The sequence below is a fragment of the Monodelphis domestica genome, chromosome 1 (assembly GCF_027887165.1).
Source record: "Monodelphis domestica isolate mMonDom1 chromosome 1, mMonDom1.pri, whole genome shotgun sequence".
In the NCBI taxonomy this organism is placed as follows: domain Eukaryota; kingdom Metazoa; phylum Chordata; class Mammalia; order Didelphimorphia; family Didelphidae; genus Monodelphis; species Monodelphis domestica.
The window spans coordinates 754,402,698-754,417,047 of NC_077227.1; the positions used below are offsets into that span (position 1 = coordinate 754,402,698).

Here is a 14,350-nt window from a genome sequence, read left to right on the forward strand (position 1 = left end):
AGCCATGAACAAGGGGGTTTTCCCCATCGTCCCGAGGCCCGGAAGCTCCATGTCTCTCTGTCTCTCTCTCTGACTGTCTCTCCATCTCTCTCTCTCTGTCTCTCCCCGTCTCTCCGTCTCTCTCTCCGTGTCTGTCTCTCTCTCTGTCTCTGTCTCTCTCTCTCTGTCTCTCTCTCTCCCTCTCCCTCTCTCTCCGTCTCTCTCTCTCCGTCTCTCTCTCCGTGTCTGTCTCTCTCTCTGTCTCTCTCTCCCTCTCTCTCCCTCTCTCTCTCTCTCCCTCTCTCTCCGTCTCTCTCTCTCCGTCTCCCTCTCTCTCCGTGTCTCTCTCTTTCCGTGTCTCTCTCTCTCTGTCTCTCTGTGCGTCTCTCTCTCTGTCTCTCTGTCTCCGTCTCTCTCTCACTGTCTCTGTCTCTCTCCCTCTCCCCAGCCCGTCCTCCTCTGCCCTTTCTAGGATATGGAGAATGCTGAGCGTCTCCCTGTGGCTGAGGCGGGGGCAGCCCGGGGCTCCTCCAGCCTAGCGGGGCTTCGCTCTTCTCTCCCCAGAGCTGGAGGCGATCAATGGGGGCCGGTTTCCAGGCTGCAGTGAGGGACTCTGTCCACTAAGGGGCCTCAGTAACCCACACGCAGCCGCCACTGGGGGCAGCCCCAGAGAAAACGCTGACTGGGAGCCCTGAGGGCTGGAGCCAGGCAGCCTGCAGAGCCTGGAGGGGGCCGTCTTACGGGGAGGGGCGGGGGAGGGGGCACAGGGAGGGTCACTAAAGTCTTAGCCAAGACGATGGCTGGAAAACCCATTGGAGAGCCGCCACCTTCTCACGCCCCGGTGGGCCAGGTCCCGCCCCCCCCCCTCCACAAGAGGAGGTGCCCTCCACGCCCTGCCAGCTCTAAATTCTCGCGCAGTCTGAGAACGTGGGCGGCCCATCGGAAAGGCCAATCATTGGTTCACTCTTCGAAGAATCCTCCTCGTTATCCTGCCGAGACTTGGTTTTTCTCCGATTCTTTAACAATGACGGAGCACGTCATGTTCACGACCTCATTGGAGCTTCCAGATGCTGCTATTAACCTCATTTTACACATGAAGAAACTGAGGCTGAGCGGGGTTCATTGGCTTGTGCAGGGGGCGGAATCTGAAGTCAGTCTTCTGACGATGCGTCTGGAACTCAGGCCCTTCCCTCTCTAGGGGCCCCCATACGATACCTAAAGTCCGGCTTGGCTCTGAGTGAATTTTGCGTTTGGTGCCAACATAGCCGCTGCCCGGGTTCCGGGGACTCCTGGCCTCGTTCTGTGTCCTCTCGGGATCCGGGAAGTAAGAGAGGATCTGCGAGGTCTCCAGAGCCGGAGGGGCAGCCTTTCCAGAAGCCGAGGAAAGGCGGCAGTCACGTGAGGAGCCCAAGAGTTCCCCTGCTCAGAGTGACAAGCCAGGCTTCACCGCAGCCCAAGTTTATCGGGAAAACTGTGCAGCCTCTCAGGCCGTGCTCCCTGACCTTTCCGCTCTGGCTGGGATTGGGGGGTGTGTGCTCCCAAGGAGCCTCCTGCTCCTTCTAAACGGACATTCCCGTACTCATAGAACACAGAAACACTGAATGGCGGCAGTGGGAGGGCCCTTAGAACGAAGGATGGCTCCTAGAACCCAGAACATCCGTGTCATTGCCCAAATGAGAAAACTGGGGTCCCCAGGAGAGACGACTGTTTCAGGGTCATGGCCACTGAGTTCTCCCAAGAGCCGGCCACTGAGTTTTCCCAAGAGCTGAAATGACCTGCTGGATTGGAACCCAAGCCTCCTACTCGGAGATCCCGGTGCCTGTGCCATCTTGTTTGTTCTCTAGATCTGTTTCCCCAGGAGGGACTAGGTGGGAGCTAAGCACCCCTTGTCCCCCTTAGCATTCTGTGTTCTCTGTCCCAATCAACATTCAACAGAACTGGCAGAGAGGGCTGGAAAGGGGTGGCACTGGGGGTGGCGATTGGCCATCCCATGACCCTGCTTTGAATCCTGGTCCTTTGAATGATTTCCTTGTTGACTGAAGGAAGGTCTGAAAATGAAGAGGGTGAACCAGCAGATTAGGAACTCCCACTCTCTCCCAATCCATGATCCTAAGACTCCAAGACCCCATCCTCATGGGCGTGGTACCCAGGACAATCTGTAGCAGAAGAGAGACCCCACACGGAGCCCTTGGAGATTTCCCCGTGAGCAGGAAGCAGAAGCATCAGCATCCTTCCTGTTGTCTGATGGCACCCCCCAAGCTCTGGAGGAAGAAGGGTCAGGGATCGGAGCCAGGGTGGCCCAGACCAGAGCGCTTCTCACCATGGAGGTGACTTATAGGCAATCGGAGAGTCTTTCTTTGGTTGTACTCGAGCCATCACGGCCATCCCTTCCTTCTTCTGGCTCTCTTCTCGCCATGACTGGGTCAGAGTGTCAGAATTTGCTCCCCAGGACTCTCTTTCCCAGCATCCCATTTGTGTATTCCCTAAGGTAGGGAAGACAGAAGTTGTGTGTGGCTCCTCCCTCGCTCTCTGCTCCCGGGAACGCAGTTGTGGAGGCTGGGTAAGAGCTGGGCGGGAGAATTTTATCCCCGTGGTTTTTCTACTTTTGCTCTTTTATTTCTTCTACTTCAAGGGATTATGAATAAATTTTACAAAAGACAATACTTGGAGTTACTGGATATTAATTTCAATTTTATAGCAGGTTGCCTTGGCCCAGGGAGAAAGGGTTAGGGGAGGTGAGATCAGAGCAGAGCGGAGGGCCTCGGCCGAGAAGAGAACCAACACCTCCTGGGTGGACCAGACTGAGACTCCAACTGGGCGATGAATCATCCGTCTTTGGGTCTGTCTGCGGAGGAACTGGGCCTCGGGACGATGGGGAAAACCCCCTTGTTCATGGCTCTTTTCAAAGACTCCACCTAAATGCCACATTTATACTTCCTCAGCATTGCTGCGAATTGGGGAAATGAGGGGAGCTTTCTGCCTAGACTTTGGCTTCATGGCCTGCTCTGTCAACAGTAACCCCAGCACCCCTACCTTCCTGGTGGCTGGCGAATTTCCTGGCTCAGCTGGGATAGGCCTGGGTCCCCGAGGCTCAGAGTCCTCCGCCAGCCTGTACAAGGAGCCCTACTAGATGTCTCTCCAAGGCCTCACAGTGCCTGGCACGAGATGGTGCTTAATAAATGTCAAACAGATTGAATTAAACCCCAAAGCCCCAGGGTGGGAGAGCCCAGCACTTCTTGAGAAGCCCCCCCCCCCCCGGGACAGCTCTCATGCTTAGAAGAGTTTCCCGACACCAAGTCCAAATCGGCCTTCTTGCTGCCCCTGGCCCTGCCCTCAGATCTGGAGCATCTCTGCCACCATGAGGCCAGCCCTACCCAGCCAGTGAGGAGGAGGGAGCCCCAACTGCGCCCCGAGGAGCCCATCCTTTAGGCCACCTCAAGATCCAAGCTCCGGAGGGTCTGTCCCCAGCCTGGGCCTTCAGTACTTAGAGGCCATCCTGGAGTCCAAGAGCACGCGTGCCGTTTCTTTTTTCTACAAAGCCTCTTTGTATGTTTTGCTTTCCTATCAACCACCTTCTCCACCACGTATCTTCCTGCCCCCGACCAAGGAGCCGCCCTTTATGGGAAGGCTAAAAGACATCGAAAAGGTCCATCGTCCTGGTGGTTGAGGATCCAGCATCCCCCCCAGAAAACAAGGAGAGCAGCTTTGTCGCGGTGGCCCTTATCACCCGGAGGGGTCAGGCTCGCGTTCGGTCCCTTTGGTCGCCTTTTCCTTCACGTCGCCCTCGTCATCGTGCGCTTTTTTTCCTGGTTCTGCATCTTTGATTTTGCCTCAGTTCATTGACGTCTTCGAATACTGCCTGGTTTTTATGCCGATCAGGCTGCCACCAGCCACGTGTTCCCAGCAGCCCTCATGGCCCATGGGGCGTCGTGCCCTTCAGGTTTCACAGGATTTCTATGGCCTCTTTATGAAGGCACGTCAAGCTCGAATCTCGTCTGACTTGCGAGCTGGGGAAGCCCGAGTCACGTCCTCTCTGCCTCCGTTTCCTCGTCTGTAAAACGAGGATAACAACACGGGGGCGCCCGTCACGATCCAATGAAAGATTTGAAAGCCTCGTAAGTGCTATAACATCCGCCGTCCCCTATCCCGGGCATGGGCAACATGGATGATGGCATCCTTAGGAGGAGGGAAGAGGGGCCGCCTCAGCTCTCGACTCGTCGGTGCTCCCCAAGATCTCAGCCTTCCATCGTGCAGGGATGTTTAGGGTCAGATGCTCTTCCTCCTCCCCTCACTGGCCCAGGGTCTAAGGCGATGAGTCTTCGAGGCCCTTGTGGGGCCACCGAACCCTCGGGAATTTCTGTTCCTTGGCCTGGCCGTGGAGGGACTCCATGCCAGGCTGGCACTCTGGCTACACCAGAAGGCCCTCGGGATGCTCCTTTCCTAATGGCCGACTCCTTTGTTTCCGTTGTAGCTCTGGGCCCCCCGTTTCCTCACCTCTGGCCTGCAGGGCTTTCTGGGACAAGCGAGCTTCTGTATTTCCTTGGTCAGTACCCACGTGCCACAAACACCCACTTCGGGTCAAAGCAGTACGAGCTGACGGCACGGAATACAGACGAGGACTTCCGAGCTGCCTGGCGACAATGCCCAAAAGCGAGCCTACCCCCTCGGGTCCCTCCTTACCTGGAAGCCTGACTTCCTACGAGCTGCAGTCACCAATCCAGGCTGAGGGGGTAAAGCTGTGAGGAGAGCCGCCCCGGGACAGCCCGCGTGCTGGGGAGAGCCGTCTCTTCTGCCTTTCCCGGGGATTTCTCTGCCTAAAAAAGAAACAGGAGCCTCATGACACCAGCTGGGAAGACATCCCACCCCTCCTGCCTTCTCCCCCCGGCAAATGGGAGCCAAAAGATCATCAGAAGGGCTTAGGATCCCGGGAAGCTCACGGGCCGGGAGGGGGCAAGATCCAGAAGGCTCACTAAACAGAGGCGGGCGCTTTGGGAGAGGCTGGGGAAGCGGCAGAGGAGTGAGACGGGATAAAACGAGAGGGAAGCTCGCTTCTGACGGCATGCCCACAGACTGCCCGCCCTGGGTCACGCCTCGGTGGCCTTTCCACACCGGGACCATCTGCCGTCCGGCTTCCGACCTCATCGTTCCCCCTCTGCCCCCTCACGCAGGTGCTGCCTGTCCACATCCCCCCCCCCACATTCCCCTCCTCTACGAGAGCCGCCCGCGGCCCCTCCTCAGTAAGGGACCCCGTGAAGGAGACATGGGACAAAGAGAGGAGGGGGAGGGAAGGGAACCTACTGTGTGCCAGGCACGATGCTAAGTGCTTGGACACATTTCATTTCATGAATTCTCAGCAGAACCCTGAGAGGGAGGTGCTGCTCTTTTAGAGCCCAGGAAACGGAGGCAAAGCTCCACGGCTTGCCCAAGGTCATAAGCTGTATGTCCGAGTGTCCGAGGACCTATTAGAACTGGGTTTCCCTCCCTCCGTGCCTGGCAGCGCTCCATGCCCTGCCCTGCCAGCTGCCTCCGGGATGCCCCGCTATGGAGCGCATCTGTAGCCACAGGCGAGCCTTGCTCAGACTGAAGCCCAGAAAGCCCTGAGGAAGGCTGGCAGGAAGCCGGGGAGGGGCGGTGGTCCTGGAGATGCCGCGTCCCTGTCAAACCAGACGACCCCGAGAACAGCGGGGAGCTGGAGGGGAGCCCCTGGCAGCCCCGCGTTCAGGAGCCGCGTCTCCTTGGGTCTTGTCGGAGTGGGCAGCCTGGTCTGTGGAGTCACCGTCAGCCTCGAGGGAGGCAGCAGAGCAGCCCAGCGTGGCAGAAGGCCGGATGCCAGTCTGGTGTTCCACCAGGGCCATGTGGGTTTGCCCCCGGAGTTTGAAGAGGAAGAGGCTCGCCGAGCTGGAGCTGGGGCTTAGGAGTATCCATTGGATGGGTGAGTGCAAGAGAGTGGACGAGGCTCAAGACAGGGAGACCAGCCGGCATGAGGCCCTGCCACAGGAGGGTGCCCCGGGAGGAGCGTCTGCCCCCCGGGGTTGGCAGAGTCTGAGCGGCAGGAAAGGATGGATTCTGAAGACCAAAAGCCATCCAGCTGAGCTTCCATTCCAAGGGAAGTTGTGGGATGGAGAAGGAACGTGATGGCTGGTGACCGCCCAGAAGACCAGCCCCAACCACCAAGAGACAGCACGGCCTGGGCACACGGACTGCTGAGGGCTGGCGTTACTCCCTGTCAGGCGAGGGGAGGGCTGTGGATGCGCCAAATCCAACACGCTTTAACCACACATTTGACAAAGTGTCTGGTGGTCCTCTTGTGGAAATGATGGCGAGATGGGCCTTGAGGAGAGCTCTCCAGTTATCCTCTTGGGTCACTGACTGCTCCTCCTTCTCTCCAGCCTTTGCTGGATCTCAGCCAGGTCATGCCCAGGAAGCACAGTATGCTCCAGGGCGCTGTCCCGGGTCCTTCTCCTCTTCTCCCTCTTGGTGACCCTACCAGCTCCCAAGGTTTTAATCCTCCACTCTACACAGATGGGTTCGTCCAGCCCTTACCTCTCTCTGAACCTCGAGGCTCTCCATGGCCCCTTAGATATCTCAAGCCCGTAGTCTCGGTGTCGCCTTAATCTCCACACGGCTCGGACCTTCACTCCTTCCTAATTCGGTCATGGTCCTTGGGGCCGTCCTCCTTGCACACCCCCAGCTTCACAGGCACGCGGCCATCTTCAGTTTCTCCTTCTCTCTCCCTTCTCCATCCAAGTCCTGTTGTTTCTCACTTCGTCCACAGCATCTCTTTACCCGCCGTTCTCTGCTCTGACTCTGCCAACGCCCAGCTACAGTCCTCGTAGGGGCACCTGGATGATGGCGGCAGCCTGCTGCTGCTGGCCCGTCTCCCTGCCGCTTCCTGCTTCACTCTTCCGTTTGGCTGTCAAACTCTACGTCCACCCCAGTTACGCTCTTTCTCCGCACACTCCTGCGGCTCCCTGGCAGCTCCAGGAGCAAACCTGAAATGTGCTGCCTGGCGTTCGAGGCTCTTCCTATCCCTGCCCTCTCCGGTCTTGGGTGCTCCTCGGCCGGGACGTCCCTTTCCCCACGCGGGAGCATCCTCCCTGGCCTGGAGCTCTCTCCATCCCCTGGTTTCCTCCAGGTTTCAGCTACAGGGAGCCGATGCTCGGTGCCTTCCCTCTGTGCTTGCTCACTCTTTTTGACCCCGTGTCTCTCCCATGAGACTCCAAGCTGCCGGAGAGCAGTGCCTTTGGCTGCATCCCTGGGGCTTAGCGTGGCTCTTGGTACATTTGTTGTTCTTGTTCAATTGTTTTCAGTCACGTCTGACTCTTTGTCAACCCATTTGGGGCTTTCTTGGCAAAGGTCCTGGAGCGCTTTGCCATTTTCTCCTCCGGGCCATTTTGCAGACAAGCAAACTGAGGCAAACAAGGCAGCGTGACTTGCTCAGGCTCGCACTGTCAGCAAGTGTCTGAGACTAGCTGTGGCTCCAAGCCTAGCCCATAGGAGGTGCTTAAGAGATGCTGACACACAGCCCAGCGCATTCCGCAGTGGCAGCGGGCTCAGGCTCCAAAGAGCAGCCCCGATCGTCCGGACATCCCTTGGACGATCTCTAGGGGAGGTGCGAGCCTGGTCCAGGGCGACGATCTCCACAAGGCATCCTCATAGGAGAGCCGAGACCAAGCCCCGGGGCCAGCTAGCCTGGAGAAGGGAAGAATCAGCCTGGGAGGAGGCGGGAGGGAAGGCTGCAGCACCCGAAGGAGTGTAGCCTGTTGGAACAATCAGGCCTGGAGAGCTGAAGGAGACCTCCAGCACTGTCCAGCACATTTGTCTGGTTCCCAAGGGCAGGGCTTGGAGGCAGAAAGAGATGAGAGGAGGCAGCATTTAAAGGGGAGGCAGCATCCTCCCAGAGCTGGTCAGAAGAGGAGCGGGTGGTCCTGGAAGCCGTGGGCTCCCCGCACTGGCCCTTCCAGCAGAGGCAAGCGGACCACTTGCTCCCTGAGTAGAGGCGGGGTGACTCTTCCAGATGTCGCCTGGACTAGATGGCTCCCCAGGACCCTTCCAGCGCCGAGACTGGTGAGATCTAGAAATGACTGTAAAGGAATGGGACGTAGAGGAAGGGAGGGAAGACCCTAACCGTGCAGGTGCCCTCTTTATCCTTGTTCCAGAAATGGCTCTGGCTGAGGCAGGCACTTTGGGGAAGCAAGCGGTTGGCTAGGAAGGAGGCGTCTGGCCACAGGATTGAGACTTCTGCACAGTGTCTCGAAATGAAGGAAGAGGCAGAGCCGCTGAGAATGCACTGGCTGGTGCTTGGAAAAGCGCATCAAAAGACCCTGAAGCTGAAAAAGACGGGGAGGGAGACGCTGCCGAGGTCTAGCCACTAAGCCAAATACCACAGAGAGGGCACACGGTGTAAGGAGCATAGGAGGAGCAATGCTCGGAAATGTGTAAGGCATGAGATCCAAAGGGAGGAAGCTGCTCTCAACATGGGTCAGGAGCAAGAAGAAAAGGAGACACTCTTCTTCAACCATATCACCAACAGATGACTGTCGAAGGGGTATCCACCACTAAAAGGACAGGATAAATCATGAAGGGCAGGCAGAGTAACAGGGGTCCTGTGGAAGACCACCAAGTGACAGGAAATCCAGGAACCAGAGGGGGAGCCTGCTGGAGGATAGAGAAACAAAGGTAGGAAGAGGAGCAATAGTGTATGGGAGTTTCTACAGACCACCTAGGCAGAGAGGGGAAACAGATGCATCAAGGAAACTGATCCTAAAGCTAGAGTGTTAGGACAGCAAGTGCTGGGGGCCTTCAGTTATCTTGACATTTCCCTCTGTCTATCTGTCCCTCTCTCTTTACCTCCTCCCTTCCTTCCATCCCCCTCCTCACCCCTCTCCTTTGTTTTCCCCTCCCTTGCTCCCCACTCTCTCTCCTCAAAGCAGGACAGTTGGGTGTTTTTTTTTAACTTGCTCTAATGAGGAACAGACAAGAGGAACTTCTATTTTATCTGATTCTTACCAACAAGAAGAAACTTTTTCCCATAGTGGAAAGGATGGGAACCTCGAAGGGGAAGTCAACTAAACCCTCTTAGAACCTGTGACTGAGCCACCCTGGACATAATGTGACACTCACTGTAAGGATGAGGAGCGGTTTCAAAGGGTGTAGAAAAAAAAGGGGCTGCGAGCTCTCAGAATGAAACACGACCCTGCACAACAATCTCACAGACCCTTGGACACAGGCACGGGTGGCATACGGTCAACAAGATATCAGCTGATCCCAGAATGAAAGGGGGATAACAAACACATCAAAAGACAAGCGCCAAAAGTGCTTAACGGCTTGGATCATCATGGAGAGTCTACCAAGAGGAGACTGAGAGCCGTCCCATTCTATACTTGGATCAAAAAGTCAAGTTGGCCCTCCTCTCTGAGGGAGCTGGAGCCGGGGGTCAATGCACCTGAAAAGGATCTGGGGACCTTAGTGGCCGGCAACCTCGATTTTAGGCAACCGCGTAATATGGTGCCTGAAGAAGCCATTGTTCCAGGTCCTGAGAGTTATAGATGAGCTGCAATTGATTCTGCCCCAGCCTTATCTTTGGAAAACAAAACAAAGCAGAAGCCATTATTTTGGCCCAAGATCCCACAAGGATGGCAGCCTTAAACATTGTCCTCCTGTAACAACCAGGGGATGGTCTGGAGGAGAAAATGACCCCCGGAGGAAGAAGGCAGAAGGAAGATAATGAGGCGCTGCAGGGGAAGAGAAACCCAGTGGGAAATAGCCTTGGTCCAGAAAGGTCTGCATTGCTTTGCGCCTCTGGCCCCGCCTCCAGAAGTGCACAATGAGGGGCACTCGGGGGTTTCTGCTCCCCTCTCAGACACTCGGAAGTTCTGGGTTGAGAATTTCCCAGGCAGCCACGGCTCCCTCCCCATCACCCAAAGGAACGGACTCCGCCTAGCAGAGGCTACTGGCGAGGACGGGTCTCAGACAGTTATTGGGTCATGGGGTACCCCACAAGGTGCCCCCCAAAGTGGTTCCGTCTAGCAAGGCGTGGCTTTCTTTTTCTAATTCACGTTGTTCTAAAAGCCATCAGGGCAGCAGAGCAGAACCGCAAGGGCGGCCAGCAGCCATCCAGCTAGCCCGGCCTCTTACGGAGGACGCTTGCCAGGCGGGCTGGTTTGCCCACCGTTTCCCGGCCTCGGTGGGAGCCTCGAGCCTGCCCTCGCCCTCTCCTCCTGAAATGAACGTGGGCGCTTCTCTTACCGCTGCCGGGATGGAGGAGGCTGGAAGAGGCTCCGGTGGCAGCCCCAGCTTCCAAGGAAAGGCTCCCAGCAGGTGAAACCGAGGATCGGATCGGATCTGCCAGCCAGAGAGAGAGAACAGTGAGCGTGAGCACGACGTCTGCCTTCAGGAGCATCCCCCTAGGATTAGACCCTTAAAAGGGCCCAACACGGGCCTCCGCCAGTCCGGGAAACATTCAGCTGGCAGGGCACAAAGAGACGCACCTTTGAAACCCTTCCTTCTGCCTTAGAATCAACGCTGAGCATTGGGGGCTACGGGACTGGTTCAGGGTCACACCGCTAGGATGAGTTGGAGGCCGGATTTGAACCCAGAATCTCCATCTCTAGGCCAGGTTCTAGATCCAGTGAACCAGGCGGCTGCCTCAAGAGCTTCCTCTCTCAAACACGAAGCCGGGTCTGACCTCCGGTCTCAGTTTCCCCATCTGTCAAATGGGACCTCCCCCTTCTCCAGAGCCTCTTTTAGCTTTCCTGGCCCGACTCTGACGCTGCTGCAGCAGGACTTTGGGGCCCACTGAGTCAGCGGACAGGCAAGATCATGGGGCGACGGCGGTGCTTTTCTCCCCAATCTTGAAGGCCGCCCGCCCACGGCCCTCCCCAGGGCCTCCGATCCATTCTCTGGCAAACATTGGCCAGGTGCCCCGGCCCATCCCCCAGCGGCACTTGGCTCCGCCCCCCTCCGCCCTCCCCCCAACCCGCAGTCGGGGCGGGGCTCTGGCACCTGGACATCCGGCCCAGCCCTAGGCAGAGCTTCCTGGGGAGAGGGGACGCTGGCCCCTGGACCTGGGGACAGAGCCCAGCCCAGCGCAAGCCTTCACCAGGGGAGGACACGGGCCGGGCCGGGGTCCCAGGAGTCCTCTTCCCGGGCCAGTCGGGCCCCAGAAATCCCGCCTGACCGCACTCTGGGGATGGCTCTGGCATGGTTTGAGGGCCGGCCTGGCGGGGATGACGAGGGTGGGGGGGGGCTGACAGAGGGGGGAGGGGCAGAGGGGGGGGGCGGCTCCTGGGCCTCGGTGGCCGGCAGACCTAGAGCTCCCTCTGCATAAACACAACCAGCAGCTGTTTACTGACCCCAGGCGCTGTTTACCAGCACCTTTCCGGGGAAGGCCCGGCCAAGCTGGGCCAAGCGGGACGTGGGCGGCAGGAACGGGCAAACGAGGCCTGGGAACGGCCTTCCTGCTCTGCCCACAGAAACCTCAGTGTCTGCTTCCGAGACCTGGTTCAAAGTACAGATCGCATGAGAGAGCCGAGAGGAGAGGGACCGAGGGAGGGAGGGAGGGAGCGGGGAGACGAGGGGACCGAGGGAGGGAGGGAGGGAGGGAGATGGGGAGGGGGGGAGGGAGGGAGGGAGAGGGGAGAGGGAGAGATAGGGGGAGGGATAGAGGGAGGGATGGAGGGAGGGACAAAGAGAGAGAGGAAGGGATGGAGGGAAGGAGAAAGGGAGAGAGGGAGGGAGGGATGAAGGGAGAGGGGGAGAGACAGAGACAGAGAGAGAGAGAGGGAGAGACAGAGGCAGAGAGAGGGAGGGAGGGAGGGAGGGAGACGGGACAGAGGCAGGCAGAGACTAAGCATCTGGACAGTGGCTGCTGCCCTCTCTTGGGCACAAAGCTATGGGGGTCCCGGGACAATCTGCAATTTCTCGGGAGCGCCAGGAGGCTGCCTCGCCTAAAGTCAGACACTGAGTGGACTGGCTGGGCAGAATCGAGGCCGCCTCCGCCCCAGATCGTCCCTCTTCTTCTGCCTCTCCGCCTCAGCTTCAGTGGGAAATTGTCTCCCTTGGGATGCCTCTTGGGATTCACAGGAGAAGCATTTCATCCCTTCCCCCGCACGTGGGTGCTGCTTAAAGAGAACCGCATCATCAGTGACTTGAAGGTGTTTCAGATCCAGCCCCACAGGAGAAGGAATCCTCTGTAGCATCCCCACCAAGAGGTCATTGGAAGGCTGCTTTTTCACATCTGCTGACGGGGAGCTCATTACCTTACAAGGCAGCCCATTCTCCCCCACAGCAACTCTGCCCTGTGGGACTTAAGGCTCCCCTCCATGTGGTATCCCTCAGATCCTTCAGGACTGACCATGACCCTCAGTTTGTTTTCAAACTGTTTCTTAAAGCTCCTCCCTCTCCCCGGCCATTCACTATTTCCCAGGGGTCCCTGGATTGGAATTAAGCAGACCTGATTTCAAATCCAGCCTTGGGCGCTTCCTAGCTGTGTGACCCTAAGCAAGTCACTTTACCTCTGCTACTCAGTTTCCTTGTTTGTGAAATGGAGATAGTGCAGGAGGGCTGTCCCAGGGCCATTGTGAGGGCCAGACAAGATATTTGTAGAGTGCCCTGTAAATGCTCGTTATGATCATCACTGGAGAAAGACAGACTCTCCCAAGGCTTTTCCTGAGACAGGACTCTGGTCCCGGCTGGCCAGGATCCCCGGGCTGCCAGCAGCTCTCTTGAAGGGTGCCTGGGGACTCTCAGTCTCCCACAAGAAATGCCCATGCTTGAACCCTGGGCTCTGGGGATCCAGGAGACGAATGAAGTGACCTATTTCTGCATGGTCCCCCGGGAGGGTACCAAGAACATGGCAGAGAAGCTGCCAAGAGGCAGATGGAGGCTGGAGGTGGGGGGTGGGCACAGAAGAGGCCTTTGAAGCTTCGAGGCCTGCATGGGCTCCTCTTTAAATAGCTCTTGCCACGAAAGCCGCTAAATAACTCAGCAGGAACACATTTCTAAAGCAGCCGAGCCTCTGGTTTCCCCACACATCCTCTTCAAAGGAACTGACCTGCCGCTGCCCAGCTGAATCTATCACTGCAGAGGAAGGAGTGATGCTGGATGGGGAGTGTCCTGGTGTGAAGATGGCGGTTTCCCAGCCTCTTCATAGCCGTGGGGACCAAAGAAGGTCCCTTCCTCTCTCAGTCTACCTATTTTTTTTTAAAATTTAAACCCTTACCTTCCATCTCAGAATCAATGCTGTGTATTGGTTCCAAGGCAGAAAAATGGTAAGGCTAGGCAATCGGGGTCAAATGACTTGCCCAGGGCCACACAGCTGGGAAGTGTCTGAGGTCAGATTTAAACCCAGGACCTCCCTTCTCTAGGCCTGGCTCTCAATCCACTGAGCTACCCAGCTGCCCCTCAGTTTCCCCATCTTTTAAATGGCACTGACAATAATGGCCTAACCCAACGCTTGGGAAGACTCCAGGAAGATACCTACAAAGTCCTTGGTTCCAAGTTTAAATCCATCATGAAAACACGATACCCCAATCCAAAGTCCGGAGTCCCAAGGGATGACGGAGAGATCCCACACTGGGTCTCTTCAGCACCTTCCAGTTGGCAGTTCATGACTTCTCATCGTGCTCTGCACAGATTCTTCTCACCCGGGTCCAGTCCATCTTTCTGGTTTTATTTCGTCCAACCATAAAACCAAGATGACAGCATGGATTGTCTCTAAATGCCTCTTCCTATGATGATCTCAGTCATTACTGCTTCTTCTCCTGCCTCCTATGCTCTAGTGGACCCACACATGTGGCATCTCTGAATGCTAATAACCTTGGAGGTAGCGGATGGAGAAGCAGCCCTAGATTGTCCAGTGGCTGCCCTCTGGGTGACAATCTAGTGGAGTAGAGGCAAAAGAGAAGCCCCCCATGATCCAGAGATGGTGAGGTGCTAAAATAGATATTAACACAACAACCCCACCTGAATTGATGCACGCATTCAGCGCCACAACACTCCAGCTACCAGAAGATTCATGCCCAAATTAATCTAGGATAATATATAGTTTAGAATCTTGATGGAGATCCTGAAAACAAAGATGGGCAAGAAGGCAACCCAGCAGTCTGTACCAGATCTTCCACTATGCTACAAAGCAGAAATCATTGCAATAATTTATTTCTGAAATTGAGACATCAAATATTGGAAGCGACCAGACATGTAATACAGAGAAGTGAATGAACACAACTGTCCAGTATTTGAAAAAATACAAAGTTCCTCCCCCCCAGCTAATGAAGTAAGAACTTGCTTTTTGAAAGGAAAGATTTTAAGACCAAGCAAGAGTTAGAAAAAATTACAAAGTACAAAATAAATAATTTTGATTACATTAAAT

The 14,350-nt window shown here is 56.5% G+C and overlaps 1 protein-coding gene across 3 annotated transcripts in view; it reads right to left on the bottom strand.

The window, feature by feature from the left end:
* CYRIA (CYFIP related Rac1 interactor A) overlaps positions 1–14,350 on the bottom strand; it is a 58,936-nt gene that overhangs the window by 22,593 nt on the left and 21,993 nt on the right. For 2 of the 3 annotated variants that reach the window (XM_007477800.3, XM_056814800.1), the window contains exons 2-3: positions 10,228–10,323; positions 4,660–4,793 (exon numbers count right to left, since the gene is read on the bottom strand). The gene's annotated coding sequence lies outside the window, so the exon portion shown is untranslated. The remainder of the gene's footprint in view (positions 1–4,659; positions 4,794–10,227; positions 10,324–14,350) is intronic. The other variant, XM_001362068.4, reaches the window with a different exon arrangement.